The sequence below is a fragment of the Peromyscus eremicus genome, chromosome 2, assembly GCF_949786415.1.
Source record: "Peromyscus eremicus chromosome 2, PerEre_H2_v1, whole genome shotgun sequence".
NCBI lineage: Eukaryota > Metazoa > Chordata > Mammalia > Rodentia > Cricetidae > Peromyscus > Peromyscus eremicus.
This window is the reverse complement of record NC_081417.1, coordinates 129,305,358-129,332,440: the sequence shown is the minus strand read 5'-3', so window position 1 is coordinate 129,332,440 and position 27,083 is coordinate 129,305,358. Positions and strand designations below refer to the sequence as shown.

At 44.2% G+C, this 27,083-nt stretch overlaps 2 protein-coding genes across 4 annotated transcripts in view; one reads left to right on the top strand and one right to left on the bottom strand.

Annotated features, from left to right (window-relative positions):
* The window catches only part of LOC131903922 (aldo-keto reductase family 1 member A1), a 78,440-nt gene that overhangs the window by 30,540 nt on the left and 20,817 nt on the right, over positions 1-27,083 (top strand). The window lies entirely within an intron of this gene.
* Positions 1-27,083, bottom strand: part of Prdx1 (peroxiredoxin 1) — a 47,492-nt gene that overhangs the window by 13,523 nt on the left and 6,886 nt on the right. The window contains exon 1 of one of the 3 annotated variants that reach the window (XM_059254802.1): positions 1,771-1,902. The exons of 1 other annotated variant lie outside the window; for it this stretch is intronic. The gene's annotated coding sequence lies outside the window, so the exon portion shown is untranslated. Of the gene's footprint in view, positions 1-1,346; positions 1,713-1,770; positions 1,903-27,083 lie in introns of those variants that run through there. One more of the 3 variants, XM_059254803.1, reaches the window with a different exon arrangement.

Below are 27,083 nucleotides of genomic sequence, written 5' to 3'. Positions count from 1 at the left end.
ATATTATTATAGTAAGCACAGGCTATCGCAGTCAAGGGTCACAACCCAAAAGCTCCAACTTCTGGGTAAAACAAGACAATATCAGCCTTTGTTTTCACTTACAAACAGCTCCACAGTCTAAATAAGTCAGCTCTACCACCCTTTCTGAACCAGTTTTTCCAACAGCATTTTATTCTACACATTAGGCAGAAGCAGGAAAAAGGGGGAACAGACACAAGGATCCAAGCAACACAATGCCAGGACATTGGCATTTATTGTTTCAAAACTTTAGGTGTTGTGTTTAAAGCAGAAGTTCTCTATGCATAACTTGTTTGAAGCCAACCTAGGTTAAGTGAGCCCTTGCCTTAATTTTTTTTTTTTTTTTTTTAATAAACGTTTCTGCCAGGGACAGTGAGGCACTCTGGATGCTAAGGAAGGAAGATACTGAGCTCAGGCAAGACTGAGAAAACTTGTCTCAAAAAGTTTCTGGATGTAAATCAAGGCACTTGCTACCTGATGACCTTAGTTCAATCCCCTGAAAATGCATAAAGATGGAGCAGGAACTCACTTCTATAGGTTGCCTTAACACCAGAGCCCAAACACATACATAAATGCTTTAAAAAAAAATTTTTTTTTAAAGTTTCTGACCTCTGGGCCAATATCTTGGGGCAAAGGTATAGGAAGAGTCACTTTACTGGCAGGATTTGGGATAGCAAGTGTAAACTTGGGAAGTAGAAGCTGAAGGATCTGAGTTCAATTAGAGGACGGCCCTGGTTACAGGAAACCCTATCGTTTAAAAAAAAAAAAAAAAGTATTGTTAGAAACCGATTTTTGCTATTTAACCAGGTCAATACCAAGATAAATTGTTAAGATTTACACCATTAGGAGCTTTAGAGATGGCTCAACAGTTAACAGCCTACACAGCTCTTTGCAGGGAACCCTGGCTCGGTTTCTGGCACCCACTTGGGGTGGTTCACAACCACCTGTAACTAGCTTCAGGGAGTGTCTCACACCTCTAACCTCCTCGAGCATCTGCACTCACGTGCATGTACCCAGACATAGACGACATACACATAGTGAAAAAACTTAACCTAAAACAAAATTTACACCACTCAAGTCTGAATGCGCCAAGTTCCAAACTTTTTGGTTCATAACAGCAATAACCAAAAGGCTAGGAGCGTCGTTCATCGCAAACTTTTCGCTTTTTTTTTTAAACTCATAATCTTTAACCAAAGTTTTTTTTCCCCCCAAGGGCACGCTGCAGCTTAGCAACTACCTATCTGGTGTGATACACCATCTTCTTTATCTAACTTGCTTTGCAAGATGGCCTGGCACTTCCAAAACCCAACCAATCCGGGAAAACTGACTTCCAGCCGCTGCGAAGCTCCTTTAGAGGAATCGGCCCAGAACGCCCCAACTTCGCCGGACGGACGTAGGTTCCTGCCACTCACGCCATCACCCACCCTAGCACTTCAGAAAGCACCGCGACACAAGCGGAGGGCGCGCAGTGAGTTTAGTCGAGCACTAAGCACTACCGGTCCCACGACGCTCTCTACCAGGGACAGTTTCCACCGGAGAGGAGGAAACTCAAGCCTCAGGTTGCAACAGGTCCGGGAACTAAGGGCCACGTGAAGAATGCGAGTAGCGTCCGTGCACTCGTGGGACCAGGCCTCGCCCGGCTGCCTCAGCCCGAGACCGCCCCTGCGGAGCTGGGACCGGCCTGGGACAGAAAGAACCGGTGACCCGAGGAGCGAGCCTCGTTTCGCGCCCGCGTGATACCCGCACACTCACCAGGGCCGAGTCACAGGTCTCCGAGAAACACTCACGGCAAGGAAGGAAGACGACGCCCGAGACGTGCGCGGGGTGCAGCTTTTATAACCCACAAAGTTATCGCGAGACTCGGAGCGGGCCAGGGGTGCGGGAGGAGGGGGATCTGGCTGAGCCCCGCCCCGCCCCGGCCGCCCTGGCGGGATGACTCAGCGCTTTCCCTGGACGGGACTAGAGTTGGGGGGCGTCTCAAAAAAAAAAACGACCACGCTTTCGCGGCTGCTGTTGGGAGCAGTGGAGAAGGTGGGAAAGGGCTGCCCCTTGAGGCATCCTCTTTTAATCGGGGGTACCTGGGAAACCTCGCCTCTCTTTATTCCCGGGACCCTTATATGCTGTGCATTCGAGACCCAAACTGAGTAAGGGTCTTCCTGTCTGCTCACGCAAGACCACGTCTAATTACCCCATGTTCGGGGAACTGTGCACCCCAATATTTCTCAATTGCATCCCAGCCTCGAAAACCCTGTTCTAGGGCTGGAGAAGATGGCTCAGAGGTTAAGAGCACTGGCTGCTCTTCCAGGGGACCCGGATTCAATTTCCCAGCCCCCACATGGCAGCTCACAACTGTCAGTAAGTCCAGTTCCAGTGGATCCAACACCTTCACACAAACACACGCAGGCAAAACACCAATGCACATAAAATAAAAAGAAAGAAATCGTTTGAAAAAAAACTTCTCTGGTCCTCAGGAACCCACACCACTTAAGGCATCCTACTCCATTGATCTCTAGTGACTCTACGCTGCTTTTCTGTCTTGCATCCATTTTTTCCACTCTTAAATCTTTCTGAATCTGACCTTGTCACTGATCTGATTTGTGGTTTTAAAAACGGGCTTTGTGGTCAGTTTCCTGAATTAAAAGTCACTGTTCTAGCGAGGTGGTGGTTCGTGCCTTTTAATCCCAGCACTGAGGAGGCAGAGATCCAGGCCAGTCAAGTCTACAGAGTGAATTCCAGGACAGCTAGCACTACATAGTGAAACCCTGTCTCAAAAAAAAGTCACTGTTCCTTACATGTCACCTTACATAAAATGTAATCCCATTAAACCTTATCTCTTCTTGCTTATAAAATGGAATAATTCTAATATCTTTTTGTAGGGTGGCAGTTTGAAGCAGGGTTTCTCTATGTAGCCCTGGCTGTCCTGGAACTTGCTCTGTAAACGAGGGTGGCCTCGAACTCAGAGATCCATCCACCTGCCTCTGCCTCCTGAGTGCTGGAATTAAAGGCATGCACCACCACGTCTGGTTAATTCTAGTTTCCTAATGGAAATAGTAATGTTCATTAGAACAATACCTAAGTTTGCAGTGGTGGTAGGTTTTTGTTTTTTGAGACAAGCATCTTCTTTATAGTCCAAGCTGGCCTTGAACTTGTGATCCTCCTACCTTGGCTCCTGAGTGCTAGGATCATTGGCCATGCATTAGCAAACCTGGCTCATAATACTTAGTTCTTACTATTAGTGTTACTATTACTAGTTACTAGAGATGTTAACTATTATTTCTACTATACCTTTTCTATCTTCCTCCCTCAAAACCCGGAACTGCCTCAAGTCTTTTCACACCAGGAAAACCAATTAATTCCCCTGAGTTGTCCTTGAGAGGATACACCTGGCCCAATGACTCAGATAAGCATTACTTCCAGTAAAGCTGTTCATGACCTTGGTTTGTATGTGCAGTTCCTCTAATGGTGTTACTGACGTTCATTTGTGCCTTGAAATGACCATTACGCCTAAACAATAACCTGTACAGCCAAGAAAAAATAAAATCCTTTAGTTTTGTTTACATGTCTGCCTCCCCCTGCTAGCATGATTTTCTAGAGCAGTGCTTCTCAACCTCCCTAATGCTGCCACACTTAAGTACAGTTCCTCATGTTGTGGTGACCCCAACCATAAAACTATTTTCATTTATACTTTATAACTGTAAGTTTGCCACTGTTATGAATCATAATGTAAATATCTGTATTTTCTGAGGGTCTGTGAAAGGGTCCTTCAAACCAAGGGGTCTCAATCCACAGATTAAGAATCACTGTTCCAGAGAGTAGGATTTGAATTACATCCATCTCTGTGTCCCTACATCACAACACAGCATGTAACATAAAAATGGGAACTCTGAGCCGGGCAGTGGTGGCACACGCCTTTGATCCCAGCACTCGGGAGGCAGAGCCAGGCGGATCTCTGTGAGTTCGAGGCTAACCTGGGCTACCAAGTGAGTTCCAGGAAAGGCACAAAGCTACACAGAGAAACCCTGTCTCGAAAAACCAAAAAAAAAAAAAAATGGGAACTCTGAGCTTTTAACAAATAGTATTGGATCTCTCTTTTATTCTTCCTTTTTCTTTTTCTTTTTTTTTTCTTATTTTGAGACAAGATCTCTCTATGTTGTTCTTGGTATCCTGAAACTTGCCATGTAGACCAGGCTGGCCTCAAATCCACAGAGATTCTCCTGCCTCTGCCTCCCCCGTGCTGGCATTAAAGGCATGTGCTGCTATGCCTGGCCCCTCTGTAGCTCTCTTGACTCTTATTGGTAACATAATAGGGTAAGAAATAGGGGAATGCTGTGTCATGCTGCTGAATATTTCAAATTCTGGGTATTTATCATCCCTTACAACAGTAGTGATTTTCTTTTTCTTTCTCAGCATGAGGTTGACCAGTTATTTCGCATTACTCATTTCCTTAATGGAGGAGTTAACTCCCACTAGTTCCCATTGCCCTGGTACGGGGGAAGTGCTGTATCATGCTGCCTGAGCATCTGGCTTTTTAAAATTTTTTGACATATTTCAATTCTCTTGACAACAGTAATTTTTTGTTGAGTTGCTTTTTGGTGTGTGTGTGTGCAGGTGCATGTACCTGTACACTTGAGCAGAGCCAGGGGAAGAGGTTGGGTGTTATATCTTTATAAAAAAGCACAGAACCTGAAGCAAAGCTGATGGAGATGCTCTAGTCTCTGCCCACTCAGCACTAGGGGTTTATAGACAGGTCTAGGCAGCTACAACGGCCCTTCTACACCCCATGGTGCTGGAATCCAAACTCAAGTCTCATGTTCCTACAGCAAGCACTTTTACCCATTGAAACATTTCTCCTGACCCTTGTTACTTTGTTTTTTCCTTCTCATCCTGAAGATGAATGGTTGTCATTACTCATTTCTTTCTTCTGAGAGCAAGGTGGGCCAGAGGAGAGCTTTTAGGGTCAGTTTTCTCCTTCCATCTTGTGCTTCCGAGGGATGGAACTCAGGTCGTCAGGCTGGGCCTCAGGTTCCTTTACCTGCTGAACCATTTTGCCTAGCCATTGTTTTTGAAACTGAGTCTCACTATATAGCCAAGACTGACTTGAACTCTGGGCAGTTCCCCTGACTCCAGCCTCCAAAGTGCTGAGATCACTGGTGAGTTATCATGATAGGCTTCACACTTTTTCTAGTTCTATATTTTGATGCTTCGGATTGGAACTCGGATCTTCCGTGAGCTAAGCAGAAGATATAGAAGAAGCTAGATCCACAGCCCACACTCCAGTTCCAGGCCTCCAAGGGCACTAGGCATGTATGTGTATATATGTCTATATATGTGCAAGGAAAACACTCATACACATAAAATAAAATTTTGAAAAAATATTTTTTTAAAAAGAAAGGAAGAAAATTACCATCTGGATCAGCAAGAAAGCTCAGTGGGTAAATGCACGTGCTGCCAACCTCAGTCTAATTCCCAGAACCTACCAGGTGGAGGGAGAGAACCCACTCCCTTAAGTTGCCTTCTGATCTTCACTTGCATGCCACAGCAGACAGGGAGGCACACACGAGTGAGGCCCTGTCTCAAAATAAGTATTAAAAAAAAAAAAAGCTAAGATAAAATCCTAAATTAAAGAACATCTAGATAAATGAAGGTGCAATGTGGAGACTGGCAAGTTGACTCAGAAGTTAAGGTCACTTACTGTTCTTGCAGAGGACCTGAGTTCTATTCCCACCACCTATGTTGGATGGCTCACAACTGCCTGTAACTCCAGCTCCAGGGCATACAAGGTCTCTGATCTCCACAGGCACACATAACTAAAAGTAATAACGACTAAAAAGGTTTTTTCTTAGCCCAATTTAAGTAAATATGGCTTTTTTGCAGTTGGTTTTTGTTTGGTTTGGTTTTTGGTTTTTGAAATAGGGTTTCTGTGTGTAGCCCTGGATGTCTGTATACCAGGCTAACCTCAAGCTCAGAGATCCCTCTGGCTCCACTTTCCCAGTGTTGGGACTAAAGGTGTGCAACACCATGGCCTGCCAGCTTTTTTTTTTTTTTAAACTTTTCAAAAGATTTATTTAGTTTTATTTAACTGTGTATGAGAGTATTGCTTACATGTATGTATATGTACTACATGCATGTTTGGTGCCCAAGGAGACCAGAAGAGGGTTTTGAATCTATAGGAACTGGAGTTATAGACAGTTGTGAGCCATCTTGTGGGTGCTGGAACTGAACTCGGGTCCTCTGGGAGAACGAGTGCCCTTAACCACCAAGCCATCTCTTCAGCCCCTAAATATGGCTTCTATTAAAAAAAGAAAAACAAAAAACAAAAAGCAAAAAAACCCTACATGGCAGACATGGTGGTGCACATCTTCAATCCTAGCACTTGGGAGGCAGAGGCAGGTGGATTTCTGTGAGTTAAGGCCAGCCTGGTCTACAAAGTGAGTTCTGGGACAGCCAGGGCTGTTACACAGAGAAACCCTGTCTCAACAAAACAAAATAAATAAAATAAAAAATAAAAAACAAAACCACAAAAGTCAGGGTAGAAATGCAAGTGGAAACATGTAAGTTAAGCTTCCTGGAAGCAATGCTCTGTCTAGAGATGGTCCTGATTTCTAGAGTAGGGCTCCTTGGAGTTCTGTATGCCTATCTTGCCTACACTTGGATGGTGACTCAATTCTACCGGTTTTTTTTTTTTTTTTTTTTTTTTTGTCTCTATAAAGGAGCATAGAATCTTTGACCATAGTATTCTTTGTCAGTAGTTGCCTTGGGCCTAATTTGTTATGAGAGACAGTTATCTGACTCATGAAAAGCCATTGTTCTTCTTCATAACTAACTACGTGTAACAGGCAAGGCAGCTCCATTAATGTTCAACAAATCAGTGTAAAGCAGAAGACAAGGCAGCAATCATTTTTAATATTAGGCCTTGCTAACCTAATGACAACCTACCCCGGACATATATAAGATATTAAAATTAAGCTTATAGACTGTTAAAGTTAAATGCCTCATTGAATTGTAACAACAAATACAAAAGAAAATCATGGAAACCAAACCACAAGATGGCTGTGTTATGAGGTCATTATGGTGATTCAGAATACGTTTATGTTAAAGCTGGACATGGTGGCACATTCCTGTAATCCTAACACTCAGAGAGCAGAGGCAAAAACAGAGGCAGGATGATTACTTCAAGTTTGAAACCAATTTGGTTTACATAGTAAGCTCCAGATTAGCCAAGACTACCACGAGATCTCCTTTTTGTAGCTGAGGACCAAGCCCAGGACCGTGTTCTTGCTAGGCAAATGCTCTACCACTGAGCTAAATCTCCAACCCTGAATCTAATTAAAAAAAAAAAAAAGTTGATATTAAATTTCATCTGTGTACCAGAACTAGTTAATTCTCGGGTTTAAAAACCACATTTTGTTGTTGTTGTTGTTTTGGGTTTTTTTTTGTTTGTTTGTTTTGTTTTTCGAGACAGGGTTTCTCTGTGTAGTTTTTGGTGCCTGTCCTGGATCTTGCCCTGTAGACCAGGCTGGCCTTGAACTCACAGAGATCTGCCTGGCTCTGCCTCCCAAGTGCTGGGATTAAATCAAAATCACATTTTTATAAGTACAAACTTTTTGTTATTTCTCAGTCTTGGACACTGTAGACACTTAAAGTGTCTAAATAATTCTTTATTATGGGGTTGGGGCCTGTCCTGTGTATAACAAGATATTTAGTAACACCTTGGCCTCAGCCCTCTAAATTCTAACAGCATACCTGCTCTCCGCTTGCACCTTGCACACATCCCCAATTTACTGCCAACTGTCCTCTAGGTGACAAAGTCATCGTAGGCTGAGAACTACTGAACTGGAGAGAGTGAAATACGTGGCTGGTGGCTCCCAGCCTCTTCTATCTCCAGCTCATTTGACCTCATTGGCAGGGTTAGTTTTGCCACCAAGAAGCAGGGGGAAGATGTCCTTTCATGCACCTGTATTTCTAGCCCTTTGTCCCAGACCAAACTTTCTGGAAAAGGGGCCCTTCTTGCCAAAACATTGCAATTAAGAGAGTGATGATGTCGGGACTAGATGTGTCTCTTTGACTTGCTTTTAAGAGAAAACCACAGCCAGATGTGATAGCACACGCCTGTAATCCCAGCACTTGGGAGGCAGAGGCAGGCAGATCTATGAGTTCAAGGCTAGCCTCGTCTACAGAGTGAGTTCCAGAACAGCCAAGAATATACAGAGAAACCCTGTCTCAAACAAACAAACAAGACAAAGAGTCATAGCTGCTTTGCCATTTGCCAGATGTGCCTGGGGAGTGAAAAAGTCACGGAAGACTGAGAAAGCCTGTGGTTGGGAAAGGAGTGCTTTACCTCTGAGCAAGAAAGCCTCAATGATTCATTTTTAGCTGCACCACACCTCTAACCAAAGCAGTGATCTCACCTCCCTTAATGCACTTAGTCATGTTCCCTTGGCACACTACAGGTGGTAGTTCTAGAGGCTTTTTTTTGGGGGGGGGGGTTCAAGACAGGGTTTCTCTGTAGCTTTGGAGCCTATCCTGGACTAGCTCTGTAACCAGGCTGGCCTCAAACTCACAGAGATCCACCTGCCTCTGCCTCCCAAGTGCTGGGATTACAGGCGTGCACCACCACTGCCCGGCTTTTTTTTTTTTTTTTTTTTAATTTTCCAGAGCTGAGGACTGAACCCAGGGCCTTGTGCTTGCTAGGCAAGCTCTCTACCACTGAGCTAAATCCCCAACGCTCTAGAGGCTTCTTTACATCCCTCCTTCCACTTTCCCATAAGGATTGACAAGGCTGACGAATGGACACTAATCTGAGACCTTTAACACCAAAAGGGGTTCAGAGCAGAGTCAGCTTATATGGGTGAATAGCTGGGACCACTGACAAAAGAAGACAGGAGAGGTCTGGTCATCTGCCCCTAAACCTGGTCATCAGCCAGGCACTGAGGCTCACATCTTCAATCCCAGCACTCAGGAGGCAGAGGCAGGCCGATCTCTGTGAGAGTTCTAGGCCAGTCAAGGCTCATCATAGTTCATGAGCCAGGAGATGTTGGCCTTTTCTAGTTGTGAAGTAACAACAACAACAACACACACACACACACACACACACACACACACACACAAAACACTGCATATCATTGAAGCTGGATTTACATTAAACATGCTATTGCCCCAACTAAATACATGCCATGATTTTCAAATCCCTGCTGCTGCCTCTGGCATCAAGTTCAGCCTCTTTCCTTAGCCTGATCCACAAGGCCCTTTACTTTCTGACCCCTTGCCCTGCTCGTCAGGCATACCTTGTGCTGCTCTCGCTATAAGGTGTATTTCCTATACTCTGAGTGTATCATGATGCTGCAAACCACTATGCTGCCCCACATCCTGTTCACTGACTGGTTAACTCTTGTTTATCTCTCAAAACAGAGAGTCACCGATTTTGGAATAGTTTTCCTGACAGCTCCTTCTTTCCCGGTCATTTTTTTGGGGGGTGCCTTTTCTGTGTTTATTGTTCCGGTGTATATTTCTATCATAGGTAGAGCACTTATCACATCTTTTTATAACTGTTAATTATTTCCTTCTCTCGTTCTCCAGCAGACTACTATCTGAGTAAGCCAAGGTCAGCATGGTTGTAAGTACCTCATGTCACTGAAAAGAAACTGGTTGAAGGCTAGAGAGATGGCTCATCAAGTAAAGACACTTGCAGCCAAGCCTGACATGCACCATGTCCCCCACCCAGAAACACACACGAATAAATAAATGTAATAATAAAAATTTTAAACAAAAAATAGAAAACTCATTGGGAGCCATTCCTTGTACTGAACTATTTATTACTTAAGATAGAGCAACAGGGGGCTGGAGAGATGGCTCAGCTCTTAAGAGCACTGGCTGCTCTTCCAGAGGACTTGGGGTTCAATTCCTAGCACCTACATGGCAGCTCACAATTGTTTGTAACTCCTGTTCCAGGGGATCCTGATCCAGGGGATCAGACAGACAGACATGCAGGCAAAATGCCAATGTACATAAAGTACAAATAAATAAATTATTTTTGAAAAAATAAGGCAACAACTTTACATCTGCATCTCAATGTCCAGCACATGGCCTATAAGCAATTGGTACTCAATGAATGTGGAATACACAGACTTTTCAGGTGGAAGGAGATTGTAGCTGGGCATGGTGGCAAACACCTTTAATCCCAGCACTCAGTTAGCAGAAGCAGGTGGATCTCTACGAGTTAAAGGTTGGCCTAGTCTACATGGAGTTCTAGGCTAGCCAGAGCTACACAGTGAAACCCTATCTCAAAAAAAAAAAAAAAAAAAAGGAAAGAAAGAAATTGCTCTCAGGGAATATACTAGACAGCTTTTTATTGCTATAATGAAATACTGAGAAGCAGGTTAAATTCGTAAAGAAAATAGGTACATTTAGCTTACAGTTTTGGTACACACACCTGTGAGAGTCTCTCTTAGTTGTATCACTTAGCTAAAGATGGCCTTTTTCCTGGCAGTTCTGTGGTGGCATAAACTTGGCATGCTGTCTTGCTATTGTTCCTCGTATAAAGCCACCAAGATTCAATAACCAGTACTCCACCCTAATGAACTTACGTAAACCTAATCATTTCTAAACACTTTACCTCTAAACAAAAAAACGTCAGGCCAGGCGGCAGTGGTGCACACCTTTAGTTCCAGCAATTGGGAGGCAGAGCCGGGTGGATCTCTGTGAGTTCGAGGTCAGCCTGGGCTACAGAGCGAGCTCCAGGACAGGCACCAAAACTACACAGAGAGACCCTGTCTCGAAAAAACAAACAAACAAAAACAAAAAACAAAAACAAAAAAGTCAGATTGACTTATATATGACTTTAGGTTCCAGGAAGTAAACCATATCTAAATCACAGCAGATAGCTAACTATATATTTGGTAATCTAATTTTTAAGGCTGATGGCATCCTGTCCTCACTCCATTCATCTGTATTTCTTAGAAGAGCATACACTATTACTACTGACATCCCCAGGCCACAATGTGGGGATTTTCAATGAAGAATGTTTTGATAAATGGGAGTTACAGACTAGATTTCCCTTCCTCCTTTCCTTCCTTCCTTTAGACAGAGGCTTACTGCATAGCCTAGGCTGCAGCCAAATTCATGCTTGTTCTGCCTGAGCCTGACTAGGGCTGGGTCTCTGGTTGGGCCACCACAAGCCACCCCCACCGCCTGGTTTTACTATTTCATTCTCAAGAGGGTTTCTAGGCAGCACCTGACCAGGGAGTTCCAGAGTTCTAATTAGCTACTAATTGGCCATTCAAGTAATAATACCTGTCCAATACTCAGGTCCCGAAAGGATTAAGACTAATGAAGAAGCTATTTGGGTTCTTAAGATCTCACTGTAAGCCCAGGCTTATGTGAAATTTAATTATGTTTATCAAATGCTCTCTGCCTTAGTTCTTGGGTATCTGAAATTTCATGAAATGAACTCAAATATCTCTTCTACAATTAGACAAGAACATAGCAAAGCTAAGCAACTTGGTTGTCATTGGCCTTTAACTGAAAGACTAGCTTTGTAACTACAGTTTATCTGCTAGATTTCCTTAAAGAAAAAAAGAAAGAAACAAACAAACAAAGAAAAAGAAAGGAAGAAAGAAAGACTCAAGAGCCTCAAAGCCCAGCTCCAGTAGAGCTCAGAGGAGTCACCTTCTCACCATAATGAGGTAGGAAAAAACTTTATTAATATAACTGGGGCTTTAACTTTGCCCCACATTCTAGATAAGGAAATGCAGGCTGCTGGGCTCTGCTCTGATTGAGACAGAGCTGAAGAAGAAATCCCCACACCCACCCAAGCTAGGGCCAGCCTCCTCTTTCAGCTTGCACAATCTCTATCTATCCAGGGGCAGGAACTACTGTGCTGGCCTTTTGAAACTCTTGGACTTTGACCCTTAGGGCTGAATAAACTGAATATAACTAATACCAAATCCACCTTTGGTAATCATAACTGAATGTTTGCTTTTCCCCCTCTTAACATATCGTGGACAGTACTCTCTAACAACACTTACAGAGCTATCTTTTTGTGACTGAACAGCTTTTATAGTATAGATGCATAATAACTTATTTGCCAGTTCCCTTTGTAGAAACACTTAGGTACTTTCCTCTCTTCTTTTTTTTTTTTTTTTTTTTTCGTTTTTTCGAGACAGGGTTTCTCTGTGTAGCTTTGCGACTTTTCCTGGAACTCACTTGGTAGCCCAGGCTGGCCTCGAACTCACAGAGATCCGTCTGGCTCTGCCTCCCGAGTGCTGGGATTAAAGGCTTGCGCCACGACCACCCGGCACTTTCCTCTCTTCTAAACGATGCAGTAGCTGGGCCTGGCAAAGGCCTGCGATCCTAACTATCAGGGAGGCTGAGGCAGGAACATTACAAAGTCAAAGCCAGCTGAAGCAACTTAGGGAAACTGTCTCAAAATAGAAAGGAAAAGAAAAATAAATAAAAGGCGTGCTAGTAAACCAGGTGTGGTGGTACATGCCTTTAATCCCAGCACTTAAGAGGCAGAGGCAGGCAGATATCTGTGAGTTTGAGGCTGCCTGGTCAACAGATCAAGTCCCAGGACAGCTAAAGCTGTTACACAAAGAAACCCTGTCTCAGAAGAAGAAAAAAAAAAAAAAAAAAAAAGAGGCATGTTAGTGCTTGCCTAAGAAGGCCCCCGAGGCCCTTCGTTCAACACCCAGAACTACAAGCAAACACAGTAAATTCCTTTCACTCTTCTATTGTTCCTGCAGATTAAATTCTTAACAATTGCTGGATAAGAAGAGATACACATTTAACATGTTAATAACTATTACTAGATTACCTAAAAGAGAGATCAGACTCTTTTCTTTTCTTTTTTTTTTTTTTTGGTTTTTTGAGACAGGGTTTCTCTGTGTAGCTTTGTGCCTTTCCTGGGACTCACTGCCACCACCGCCCGGTTTTTTTGTTTTTTTTTTGTTTTTTTTTTTCTGAGACAGGGTTTCTCTATGTATCCCTGGTGGTCCTAGAACGCGCTTGAACTCAGAGATTCGCTTACCTCCCAAGTGCTGGGATTAAAGGTGTGTGCCACCATACCCAGCTCCTGTTTTTTGTTTTGTTTTGTTTTTAAAAATTTATTTATTTAACTTGTATGTATGTGTGGGAATGCAGAAGTCAGAAGACAACTCTCACAAATCAATTCTCTTCTGCCACCTTGTGGGATCCCGGGATCCAGCTCAGTGTGTGCAAGCACCCCTACCCGACAAGCCATCTCTGGCTTGTTCTCTCCGTGTCAACAGCGAGATGAGGGTGGAGAGATGAGTCAGTGGGTAAGAACACATACTGCTCTTCAGAGGACTCAAGTTTGGATCTCACATTAGGTGGCTCACAACCATTCATAATTCCACTCCAAAAGATCCGATTCCTTCTGCCTCCAAGATACTCCCACACACATGCACCTACTTACGTGCATACACATAATTCAAAAGTAAAGACAGGGCTTGGTGAGACGGCTCAGCAGTTAAGAGCACTTGCTGCTCTTGCAGAGGACTCAGATTTGAGTCTCAGCATTCACATGGCAGCTCACAACCATCTATAACTCCTGTTCCAGGGAGTGTGACTCCTTTTTCTGGCCTCCTTGGGCACTTACACTTACATGGTGCACATACATACATGCAGGCAAAACAGTCAAACTCATACTTTTTGTGAAAAATCATTTTTTAGCCAGGTGGTAGTGCCTCCCAGCACTCCGGAGGCAGAGGCAAGCAGATCTCTGTGAGTTCGAGGCCAGCCTGGTCTCCAAAGTGAGTTCCAAGACAGCCAGGACTACACAGAGAAACCCTATCTTGAAAAACAAAACAAAACAAAAAAGCTGAGTATGTTGGCACATGCCTTTAATCCCAGTACTCAAGAAGGCAGAGGCAGGGTGTGTCTCTGTGAATTAGAAGCCAGCCTGATCTACACAGTAAGTTCCAGACCAGCCAGAGCTACATAGTTAGATCCTGTCTCAAAAAAAAAAATCCAAAGAAAGAATTAAATATTGTTTAAAAGAAGAGCCCCATTCAGCTCTAATAGCTTGCAATAAACTGCCATTTTCACTTCCCCTCCTCCCTTATTTTGAAACAGAGCCTAACTTAGCCTGCTTGTATGTATGTGTATCACATGCATGCCTGGTGTTCTCAAAAGTCAGAAGAGGGGGCTGGAGAGATGGATCAGCGGTTAAGAGCACTGACTGCTTTTCCAGAGGACCAGGGTTCAATTCCCAGCACCCACATGGCAGCTCATAACTGTCTGTAACTCCAGTTCCAGGGGACCCTCAGACAGACATACATGTGGGCAAAACACCAATGTACATAAAATAAAAATAAGTAAATTACTTTAAAAAATCAGAAGAGTCAGAAGAAGGCTTTGGATCCCTTGGGACTAGAGTTACAGATGGTTGTGAATCACCATGTGGATGTTGGGAACCAAACTTGGATACTCTAGAAAAGCTTCGAGTGTTCTTAGTCAACTCTCCAGCTCTATATGGGATGTGTGTGTTGGAAATCAGTGTGTATGTGTGTAGTGAGATTTTTCTTTGTGCCACTGGCTCACAAATAAGGACACAGAAACTTATTATTAATTGTGAAAGTGTGGCCTTAGCTTAGGCTTGTCCTATTGGCTCTTATAATTTAAATTAATTTGCCTTTATTAGTCTATGTTTTACCATGTGGCTTTTTATCTTTCTTTCATTCTGTATGTCTCCCTCCATGTCTCATTGGCGCCTCCTCTGCATCTCCTCTTCCTTTCTCTCCATGGAAATCCTGCCTATACCTCCTACCTAGCTACTGGCCATTCAGCTTTTTATCACACCAATTATAGCAATACATTTTCACACAGTATACAAATATCCCACAACATGTGTGTGTTCAGAACATGCAGGTGAGTAGTGGATGTATACCCCCATATGTATTCCTATGGAGGCCAGAATGGGATGTTAGGAATCTTCCTTTATCATTCTGTGTCTTATTGCCTTGAAACAGGGTCTTTTGATGAAGTGGAAACTTGCCTTTTCTTCTAGGCTGGCTGGCCAGTAAACACTCCTGATTCACCCCACCCCCAATGCTGTACCTATAGGCATGTAGAGCCATGCCCAGGTTTATGTAAGCACTGGGGTTTTGAACTCAGGTTCACAGGCTTGCAGAGCAAACAGTCTTGCCCACTGAGCCAGCTTCCCAATCTTTCCTTTATTTTCTAATAGATTTGCTTAATTTTTTCTGCCTCAGGTTCCTGTGTCTCAACCTCCTTATTAGTGAGAATCATGTGTCAGCTATGCTAGTCACCTATGTTCCCTTTTTAAAAAGATGTATTTGTTTCTATTTTATTTATATGGATGTTTATTTTTGCCTACATGTATGTCTCTACACCATGTACATGCACGCATCATTGCCCCTGAAGACCAGAAGAGGGCGTCTGATACTCTAGAATAGAGTTACAGATGGCTCTTAGCCCCCATATGCTTGCTGAGAATTGAACTTGGAAGAGCTCTGTGGCAGGTTTATTTAGTACCCAAGTTTGAGCCCAGGGCTTCATGTATGTTAGGCAAGCAATCTGCCAACCAAGCTACATCCCCAGCCTTATTCCTGCCATATTCATCAAGGTATAGTTCCTGGAATGTAGGATCCTGCTTTATTCCTTCATAAGTTGTTATGTTAGTCCTGTCTAGATTGCTGCTTCCTTTAATTTCCTGAGTGACAACTGTCTATCCTTCCAGAAAGCTTTCAGCACATGACAGATATCATTAAATATCTGTCCACTGGATGAATAAATCATGCTTTTATGTACATGGTACTAAGGATTAAACTCAGGGTCTTTTTTTTTTTTTGTGGTTTTTTTGAGATGGGGTTTCTCTTTGTAGCCCTGGCTATCCTGGAACTCACTTTGTAGACCAGGCTGGCCTGCAACTCATGGAGATCTGCCTGCCCCTGCCTCCCGAGTGCTGGGACTGAAGGCGTGCACCACCATGCCTAGCAAACTCAGGGTCTTGTACATACTAGGCAAGCACTCTACCACTAAGTTACAAAAAAGCATTTCTTTTAAAAGATAGGCTCTTGCTGTGTATTCCAGGCTGGCCTTGAATTCACAATGCCATAATGCCTGGCTAACTCAATCACGTCTACCCACTTTTAACAGAGCATTGTTTGTGGGTGACATGTGCAATAGCAGTCTGTAAAATCAGGAAATGAAGAGAGGAAATCAGTACTGTCCCATGACTTGGGCTGTCTGCTTCCTTCGGTGGTTTTTCCCCTGCCTCGCCAGCTCTGCCCATCCCGCTCCCTCTCCTTCCTTCCTCCTTTCCAGCCACAGTCCAGTGGGTTTAGCTGGCTGCAGTCTTCTTCTCACTGCCTCACTTCAGCATGGATCTTTCTGGCTGATTCCTGCCCCGATACCACGACATCTCCGATGCCAGCAGCTGTAGCTCTACATAAAGGTGTGTGCGTATTTACATGTGTGAGTGTGCCTGCCCGCACGTGTGCACTCATGTGGAAGGAGGGAAAATGTACAGCTACATATAGAGTCCTGCACTCCTGAATCATCCTGACCCTGTCGGGCTAAGTTGCACTTTGGAGGAGGAGAGCAGGAGAGAGGAGGTGACAGTCTACCCCAGGCTACTTTACAGCAGTCTAATCAATAATAATAACAGCAAAGAATAACTGCTGTAATTCAATTCCTACTAGTGCTCTTTGTTGTTGTTGTTGTTTTGAGACACAGTTTCCCTGTGTAGTTTTGGTGCCTGTCCAGGATCTCACTCTGTAGACCAGGAACTCACAGAGATCCACCTGGCTTTGCCTCCTGAGTGATGGGACTGAAGGTGTGCACCACCACTGCCCGGCCCTACTAGTGTAGCATGAGTCTTAACAGTACATTCTTATTAATTAAATCAAACCTGAGGCCAGTTATTGGGGTGAACGCTGAAAGGTCAGAGAAGCAGAACCGGCCACAGCTACCTCATCTGGCCAACTTCTCTGCTGATCTTGTTTCCTCAGACTGGAAGCCTCTGTGTCCTCATATCTGAATGGCTCTCAGCTAAACTGTGCTGCTAGAAGCCTGAAAGCTTAACCAGCCAAATGCTTAACCAGCCAAATGCTTAACCAGCCAAATGCTTAACCAGCCAAATGCTTAACCAGCCAAATGTTTAACCAGCCAAATGCTTAACCAGCCAAATGCTTCTAGTTTCTGGTCCTCACGCCTTACATACCTTTCTGCTTTCTACCACCACTCCCTGGGATTAAAGTCTCGCTTTCTGGGATTAAAGGCATGTGTCATCATGCCTGGCTGTTTCCAATGTGGCCTTGAACTCACAGAGACCCAGATGGATTTCTACCTCTGGAGTGCTAGGATTAAAGGTGTGAGTGCCACCATTTTCTAGCCTTTGTATCTAGTGGCTGTTCTGTCTCTGACCCCAGATAAATTTATTAGGGTGCACAATATTTTGGGGAACAGAATACCACCACACTACTAGTGCTCTTGATTGTTTCATTTGATCCCAAAATATATCAGCACAGTTTTTTTTTCAAATTTCTTTTTATTACTTTATTTATTTTGGGTTTTGGAGACAGGCTTTCAGTATGTAGCCCAGGCTGGTCTTGAATTTGCACTGACCCTTCTGCTTCATGTAATATTTTTCTAAGTTTATTTATTTTATATGTGTGGGTGTTTTGCCTGAATGTTTGTCTGTGTTCCACATGTGTGTAGTGCCCTCTGAAGAGAGCATTAGATCCTCTGCAACCGGAGTTACAAATAATTGTCAAATGCCATCTGGGTGCTGGGAACCAAAGCTGGGTCCTCTGCAAGAGCAGCCGCTGCTTTTAACCATTGACCCATCTCTCCAGCTTTTTTTTTTAAATAACCCACTGAGCTCAGTTTGTGTTGCCCATATACTCATGGGCATGGGACCTTCCACTGGGATGTATTAAATGTGTGGAACTTCCCCCTTAAAGAAAACTGACTCCCCTTCCCCCAAGAGCCATCAACTGTCAATAGTTCCTCAGTTAGAGGTGGGTGCTTATGAGTCTCTTTTTCCTGCAGGGGAGAATATTGAATGACTTATGCAGACAACCACAGCTGGTGTGAGTTCATGAGTTCAGTAGTCCTTTCCAGAAGGCACTGTTTTATTCCAATTCTCCCTGACTTGTAGCTCTAAACAATCTTCCCACCTGTTGCTCCAGCTCCAGTGGGTCTGACTTCCTCTTCTGGCTTCCACGGGCACTTGGACTCATTCATACATACCCCCATGCAGACACATGTAAGTATAGACAAATAACAGTTTTTAGTTAGGCAGATCTCTGAGTTCCAGCCAGCTTGGTCTACAGATCCAGTTCCATAGCAGCCAGGGCTACACAGAGAAACCCTGTTTCAAAAAAACAAACCAACCAGTTGTGGTGGCACAAGCTTGTAATCCCAGCACTCGGGAGGCAGAGGCAGGCGGATCTCTGTGAATTAGAGGCCAGCCTGGTCCACAAAATGAATTTCAGGACAGCCAGGGCTGTTACACGGAGAAACTCTGTCTGTCTTGGTGATGCCAGAAATGCTGGTGTTCGAGGGGTTCTGTCAGTTCCTGTCTTCTGGAAATAATTCAGTTGAGAGAGCAGACACATTAAGCAGAAGTTTATTTAGCAAATCCAAGAAAGCCTTCCCAAGAGAGATGGAAGTGGGCTATCCCAAATGAGGGATGGTAGCAGAATGGGTTCTGCATTGGAGATTTTTTAAGTGACTATTTATTTATTTATTTACTTTTTTAAAGATTTATTTATTTACTATGTATACAGTGAGTGTTCTGCCTGCAGACCAGAAGAGGGCGCCAGATCTCATTACAGATGGTTGTGAGCCACCATGTGGTTGCTGGGAATTGAACTCAGGACCTCTGGAAGAACAACCAATGCTCTTAACCTCTGAGCCATCTCTCCAGCCCTTAAGTGACTATTTATGAGGTAGGTGGCATATTTATGGGGTAAGATAACATTTTCCTCCAGAATCATGGTGGACTGGATCTCTCTTTTAGGGTGTTTTACCTCATGATCTTTTAAGTAGCTCACAAAGAGAGGACCAGGGGCAAGGCCACAGGTAGTGAAGCCAAGGGGTCTTTGCAGCCCCTTTAGTGTACCTGTGGGGACACCCTGGTGCCTTATTTTGTAATGGAACAACCTATCTGCAACTTCAAGGACTGTTAACCACCTAGGAGCGTTTTCACGGTCAGGAGACACAGCTACCGAGGTACAGCTGCAGCTTTCTTAGTGACTTCATACCTAACTTGATTTCGAGACCACTCTAGGTCCCATGACTGATCTCATAACTAACTCTGTTAATACAGTTTGTCATTCCAGAATTAAGACATCTTGTTGTTTTCTAAACTTTGCTTTGTCATAAAGGCCGGGCAATCCAGGCTGTGTAAGCAGGAACACAGCTTGTGCAGTCTGTAAGACACCCTTCTCTCAGCTCTATACTCATTTCTATGTTCCTGATGTATGCCTGTAATTCTAGATCTTGGGAGGTAGAGGCAAGAAGATCAGGAGTTCCATGCCAGCCTCAGCTACATGAGACCTTGTCTCAATAAAACAAACAACAAGGACCAGGCTTGGTGGCACATGCTTGTAACCCCATAGTTTGGGAGGCAGTGGCAGGCAGATCGCTGAGTTCAAGGCCATCTCGGTCTACATGGTAAAGTAGAGAAAAGAGGATCTGTGACACTTGTTGGACAGCCAGCCTAGCCAGTGGGTGAGCTCCAAATCCAGTGAGACTCTCAAAAACCGTCAGATGGAAATGTTGACTTCTGGCCTCTACACATATGCATCCTATTGGCAAAGGAACACACCTACACACCACACAAACAAGACACTGCCTTCCATTTCCACTCCAGCCAGTAGAGGTCATAGAGGTCATCCATTGCAGAGTTCAGCCTTGCTTCTCTGTTGTGGGATAGTTGTACACAGTGTGAAGAGAATGCTAGGGAACAAAACTTCTCTAGTTAGCCCGTCAGCTGCCTGACTTGTGATGTGTGTGTGCTTCTCTTGTTCTCATGCCTTGCAGTCGTCCCTTTTCAAATAACAATTTATTTAACTTTATTTTTATGTGTATTGGTGTGAAGGTATCAGATCACCTGGAACTGGAGTTACAGACAGGTGTGAACTGCCATGGGGGTGCTGGGAATTGAACCTGGGTCCTCCGGAAGAGCAGCCAGAGTTCTTAACTGCTGAGCCATCTCTCCAGCCCCTTGCAGCCGCCTCTTATTCTGTATGTACTTGGGAATTGAGACACTTCGGTTTTAATTTCTAATTTTTGTATTTACTATCACTGTGGAGGTGTATGTATATGGGAGGTGCACTTTTGCCACAGTATGTATGTGGAGGTCAGAGGACCCCTGTGTGGAGTTGGTTCTCTTCTTACCTGGAGTTACGTAAACTCCAGAAAAGCAAGCTCAGGCCTTCAGGTTTACACAGGAAGCACGGTGACCCACCCTGAGCCATCTCACCAGTGTCTCAGGCACTGAAAAACAAACAGTTTTGGGGGTGGGGATTTAGCTCAGTGGTAGCGCGCTAGGGTTCAGTCCTCAGCTCCGGGAAAACAAAACAAAACAAAAAACAACTTCATACTTGCATCCATGATCATGTTCCCTCTCATCCTTCCCCCCCACCCCCAACATGTCTTCCTCCCACCTTCGCGTCCCACCTTTGTTCTGTGGAACCCACTGGTGCCAGCTGCTGGAATATTGGCTTGCTCTTGTCCTCAGGCACTTCTTGAACCACTGAGGGTACTTAATGTCTGATGATTTCAACCTTGTACTCCTCCAGGAGCACCTGGGCTCACTTAGAACAAAGAAACCACCAATGGAGTGTACTTACTAAGCTATTAATCAAATGTACATACAAGTTCCCTTTACAATTTGGAGCACAAATGTATCTTTATAATACAGAATATAAAAGTATCCTTTGATCAGTGGCATATGTCTGTAGTACCAGCAGGAGGCTAAGGCAGGAAGCTGTTGAGTCCAAGGCCAGGATGGTTGAGACCTTGTTTCTAAAAAACTAGAAAAAGGCCCCTGCTGCTAAGACAGACAACTCAAGTTCTCCAAGGCCAGGCTGTTTGAGACCTTGGTTTTTTGTTTGTTTGTTTGTTTGTTTGTTGTTTGTTTTTGTTTGTTTTTTTCGAGACAGGGTTTCTCTGTGTAGCTTTGCGCCTTTCCTGGAACTCACTTGGTAGTCCAGGCTGGCCTCGAACTCACAGAGATCCGCCTGGCTCTGCCTCCCGAGTTCTGGGATTAAAGGCATGCACCACCACTGCCCGGCTCGAGACCTTGTTTTTAAAGAACTAGAAAAAGGCCCTGGCTGCCAAGACAGACAACCCAAGTTCAGTCCCCAGGAAATACATGGTAAATGGAGAGAAACGACACCTGACATACACATACACAAAACAAAAATTACAATACAATTAAAAATTAAAAATAGGATACCTCACCCCTTTAAGCTTGCACTCAGGAGGAGGAGGAGGAGGAGACAGATTGATGTATGTTAGTATCGGTCTTCTACCTTCCTAATGCTGCCACCCTCTAATACAGGTCCTCATGTTGTGGTGACCCCCCCCACTCATAAAATAATTAAGTTGCTACTTCATAACTTTAATTTTGCTGCTGTTATGAATTGTTTTTTTAAGATTTATTTATTTATTATGGATAAAGTATTCTGTCCACTTGTATGCCTGCACGCCAGAAGAGGGTACTAGATCTCATTATAGATGCCTGTGAGCCACCATGTGGTTGTTGGGAATTGAACTCAGCTCTTAACCTCTGAGCCATCTCTCTAGCCATGCTGTTATGAATTGTAATGCAAATACCTAATATGCAGGATATCTGATATGTGACCCCTTTGGGGGTCACAACCCACAGGTTGAGAACACCTGGGCTAGGTGGAGGCCAGGCTGATCTACATACAGAGTTCCAAGCCAGCCAAGGCTATATAGTGAGAGACCTTATCTCAAAAACAACAAACAAAACAAAACAAAATGAGAACTTTAATGTATATGGAATCAGGGAAACGACAACAAAACGCCTGTGAGAATCATTCACTCTGGTTTAAGGAAAGCCAAGATGGGCACTGAGTGCTCTCCATTTCCCACCATCTGTGAGCCATTGAAGGCTAGGAGTGTGGCTCAAAGGCTTCCCCAGCACTACAATAAATAAATAAAAATGAACAGGGAAACCATATATGGTGGCTCAGGCTTGTGATCCTAGCAATTAGGAGGCAGAGGCAGGAGAATCTCAGTTAAAGTCTACACAGGGAGTTTCAGACCTGCCAGGGATACATAGTGAGATCTCTTCTCAAGAGGAAAAAACTAAGGCAGGAGTCCGCACGCCTTTAATCCCAGCACTTGGGAGTTGGAGGTAAGAGGATTTCTGTGAATTCGAGGCTAGCTTGGTCTGCAAGTTCCAGGACAGCCAGGGCTCCATAGAGAAACCCTGTCCTAAAACACACCCTGTCCTAAAACATCTCCCACCCCCCAAAAAATGTGTAGCCCTGGCTATCCTGGAACTAGCTCTGTAGACCAGAGATCCGCCTGCCTCTGCTTTCCAAATTCTGGGATTAAAAGTGTGCACCACCATGGCCCACCTTAAAAATAAATGAAATTAGTAAAAGGAGCATCCTTTCTATATATGTAGCACCTCAAGTCCTTAGTTCTCCTCATCAACATGATTCTAGTTAAGTTCAGTTACGCTCTGACAGATCACAGCTTGTTAGGTTTAGTCTGGAGCTGTGTAAGACTTGTTATCCTCAAAGACTCAGGGGAACACGTGTTGTCTTCATGGGCAGGTTGGTCCAAAGTTTCTGACTCCGTCAGCAGAACAAGCAAGCCCTTCCTCCCCCTCCCCCTCCTCCTCCTTCTCTTTCTCCTCCTCTTTTTCTTATTCTCTCCCTCCTCCCTTTTTCTTCCTTCTTTCCTTCCTTCCTTCCTTCCTTCCTTCCTTCCTTTCTTTCTTTCTTTTTTTTTTTTTTTAACACAAGGCCTCAACTATGTAACTCTGACTGGCCTGGAACTCCCTATGTAGACCAAGTTGGCCTTGAACTCAGAGATCTGTTTGTTTCTTGAATTCCTCCTGAAATTGAAGGCATGTACCACTATGCTCAACTTTATTTTCTTTCTCATGGTTTCCCTTTCCTTCCTATGTCTTCTTAATTTTTCCTGTTTTTTTTTTTGGGGGGGGGAGAGATAGGGTAGGGAGTGGGGGCACGTTTTCAGGGCACAGTTTCTCTGTGTAACCCTGACTGTCCTAGAACTCACTCTGTAGACCAGGCTGGCTGTCTACTCAAAGAGATCTGCCTGCCTCTGCCTCCCAAGGGCTGGGATTGAAAGGCGTGCACAAGAATCATTTCTTAATAACCTCTTGGTTTTAGTTACTTTAGGAAGGGCTGGCACAAGTGACTCCATTTGTTAGTGATTTTTGAGATAGGGTCTCATTATTGTAACCCTGGTGATGTGAAATTATTCTAAAGACAATACGGTCCCTAATTGTGTAGAGAGGCAACTAGGAAGGTAAGGTTCATTTAACAAGGTTTGTTCATACACATTTTCCTTAGATTCAACAGAACACTTGATGATAAGATGTAGCTTTTGTCTGGTATGGCACACACCTTTATTCTCAGCACTCAGGAGGCAAAGGGCAGGCAGATCTCTGTGAGTTTGAATCTAATCTATAGAGGTAGTTCCAGGACAGCCAGGGCTATACAAAGACACCCTGTCTTGAAAAACAAAACAAATAAAAAAAAAATGTAGCTTTTTTTGTTTGGCGTGGTGGTCCATGACCTTAATTCTAGCACTCAGGAAGGCAGAGGCAGGGTTATGTCTGTGGGTTCAGCCAGGACTACACAGTGAGACTCTATCTCAACAACAACAATAGCCTTTTTTAGCTTTCCTGGATTAGAGAGATGGCTCAGTAGTTAAGAGTTCATACTGCTTTTGCAGAAGAACTGAATTCTGTTCCCAGAATCCATATTAGGCAGCTCACAATCACTTTAACTCCATCTTGTATGTCCATCTTCTGGATTCCATGGACATACAAATACACATGCACATACCTACATACATATGCATAAATAAAAATAAAGTATATTAACCGGACAGTGGTTAATATACTTTAATCCCAGTGCTTGGAGGCAGAGGCCAGCCTGATCTACAAAGCTAATTCCAGGATAGATAGATAGATAAATAAATAATATTTAAAAATGAATGTAGCCGGGTGGTGGTGGCGCACGCCTTTGATCCCAGCACTCGGGAGGCAGAGCCAGGCGGATCTCTGTGAGTTCGAGGCCAGCCTGGACTACCAAGTGAGTTCCAGGAAAGGCGTAAAGCTACACAGAGAAACCCTGTCTCGAAAAACAAAACAAAACAAAAAAAAATGAATGTAGAGCTAGAGAGATGGCTCAGTGGTTAAAAACACTTGTTCTTGCAAGGAAACTGGGCTTGGTTCCTAGTACCCATTTGGTAGTTTACAACCATCTGAAACTTCAATTCCATGGGATCCAATGCCCTCTTCTGACCTCTGAGAACACTAGGCATGTATGCAGTACATACACATATATAAAGGCAAAACACTCATAAAACGCATAAAATAAATAAATCTCTAAAAAAAATTTTTTAATTGGACTGGAGAGATGGCTCAATGGTTAGGATTACTTGTTGTGCCAGGCGGTGGTGGCATACACCTTTAATTCTAGCCCTGGGAAGGCAGAAGCATGTTGCTCAAATCCTAAATGGCCTTGAAATAAAAACCTGGCACCAGATCAGAGAGATAAAGGAACAAGCCACTGCCGTGTCTCACCTCGCCAACTCCACAAATCCTCTCACTGTCTAAGTCAAAAGGGGTCCGGGTGAAAAGAAGCTTCAGCTGAAAAGCTTTAGTTCCTGCCTCCTCACGCCTTATATTCCTTTCTCTGCCCAGCCATCACTTCCTGGGATTACAGGCGTGTGTGTGCTTCCCAAATACTGGGATTAAAGGTGTGTGCTACCATTGCCTGTCTCTGTTTCCTAGACTGAGTCAATCTCATGTAGTTCAGGGTGGCTTTGAACTCACAGAGATCCAGACGGATGTCTGCCTCCCGAGTGTTAGGATTAAAGGTGTGTGCCACCACTGCCTGGCCTCTGTGTTTAATCTAGTGGCTTGTTCTGTTCTCTGATCGTCAGGCAAATTTTATTTGTTAGAGTACAAACAAAATATCACCACAGAAGCAGGTGGAGTTCTATAAGTTCAAGGCCAGCCTGGTCTACAAAGTGAGTTCCAGGCCAGCCTGGGCTGGTCCACAGAGAAACCCTGTCTCCAAACAAACAAACAAACAAACAAACAGGAGCATTTGTTGTTCTTTCAGAGGACCCAGGTTCAGTTCTTAGCACCCGTGTGGTGGCTCACTATTATTCATAACCCTAGTTCCAGGGAATCTAATGCCCTCTTCTGACACTAGACCCACATTTGATGCAACATGCACGCACATAGGTTAAACATACATACATACAAAATACGATAAACCTCAAAATGTTAAAGTTTATTTTTTACCATGGGGCTGGAGGACTGACTCATCAGTTGAGAGCACTTGCTGCTCTTCCAGAGGGCAGGAGCTCTGTCCCCAGCATGGAGTCAGGAGGCTCAAAACAACTTAGCTCCAAAGGAGCCAACACCCTCTCTGGCCTCTGCTGGCACCTTCATGTATGTAGTATACACACCCCAACATATGCAAATGTTAACAAGTTTTAAATTATTTTTTATTTTTGTTAAAAATGTAAAAGAATTACTACATTTATTTCCGTGTGTGTGTGTTTATGTTGGTAAGTGTGTCGTAGTGTGCATGTGGAGGTCGGCAGACAGCTTATGGGAGTCAGGTCTTTCTTTCCACAAAGTACATCTTGGGCTTCAGACACAGGTCCTCAGCCTTGGCTGCACATGCCTGTGGGAACAAGAGCAGGGCTCAGAGGCAACTCCATTCCAGCTCCCTCCCCTCCTGGGAGCACTTGCTAGCTGGAATAGCACCTAAGTCAAAACAATATCAAACCCAAATGTCCTAGTTGAACATTAACCCTGTGTGGCTGGATAGGAAGGAACTTAGCCCCCTCACCTCAGACCTGACTAAAACCCTCACACGTTAGAGAAGTCCACTCTTCACTGTGATGAGAACCCTTCTCAGGTTTATTCTGAAATAAACACGTCGCTCCTCCAGAGCTGCCTTCTCTCTCTTCTTACATTTGGTGCCATGTGTGAGGACAGGTGCTTGGAGCAAAGACCTCTTTGCAGTCCAGAAAGCATCAGGTGCTGGCTGCTCATCTCAGGCTTAACTCCTAGACCCTGGCTTTCAGTCTGTCCTCCCCTACTCCTTCCTCCCAGCCTCACCTTTTGATTGCATGAGAGTTGCTGTCTGCTTGTTGGGACTTCCAGGTCCAGGCCAGGGTGACTCTACAGACACCCAAAATTACATGCAGTGTTTAGTTAGCAGGTCTGAACCTCCGACTGCCCTCTGGGTAATCCATCAGGAGATTTCTCTCTCTGGCTTCCTTCTAAGGACCTTGAGTATTGCCTCCTGTGCTCTCGCCCAACACTGGACTCATATATACCCCTATAAATGGCACGTGATCCCTTCTGTCTTCGGTTTCTCTTCCAAGGTGCCTGTGAGACAGTCCCCTGGGCACTGCCAAGCTAGAAGCTTGGTGTGGTCAAGGTCTGCTGCCATTGCTTTGTGCCTTTTCCTCCCTCTCCCGGAGAGGTTCTGCTGCTGCCTGAAATCCTTCTGGGCACACCTGTCAGTGGGGCTGGAATCCTCAGACCACCCTGGGCTCTCCTTAACAGCATGGGTTCCTAGTTTTTCAAAATTAAAACTTAAACTTCCTCCATTCTGAACTGTGCCTCAAGGGTAAAGTGATTACTCAGCCTGGTTCCAGTATAAACTGACCCAATAGCTGAAAAAATGGGGTGTCTGACTTCCAAATTCTCAAAGATCTTGATAACACCGTAGAAGAACCCAAAATGAGAAGCAGCAAGAAATTTCCTATATATAGACTTTTTCTACTTCTTTTTCTTCTTCTTTTTTTTT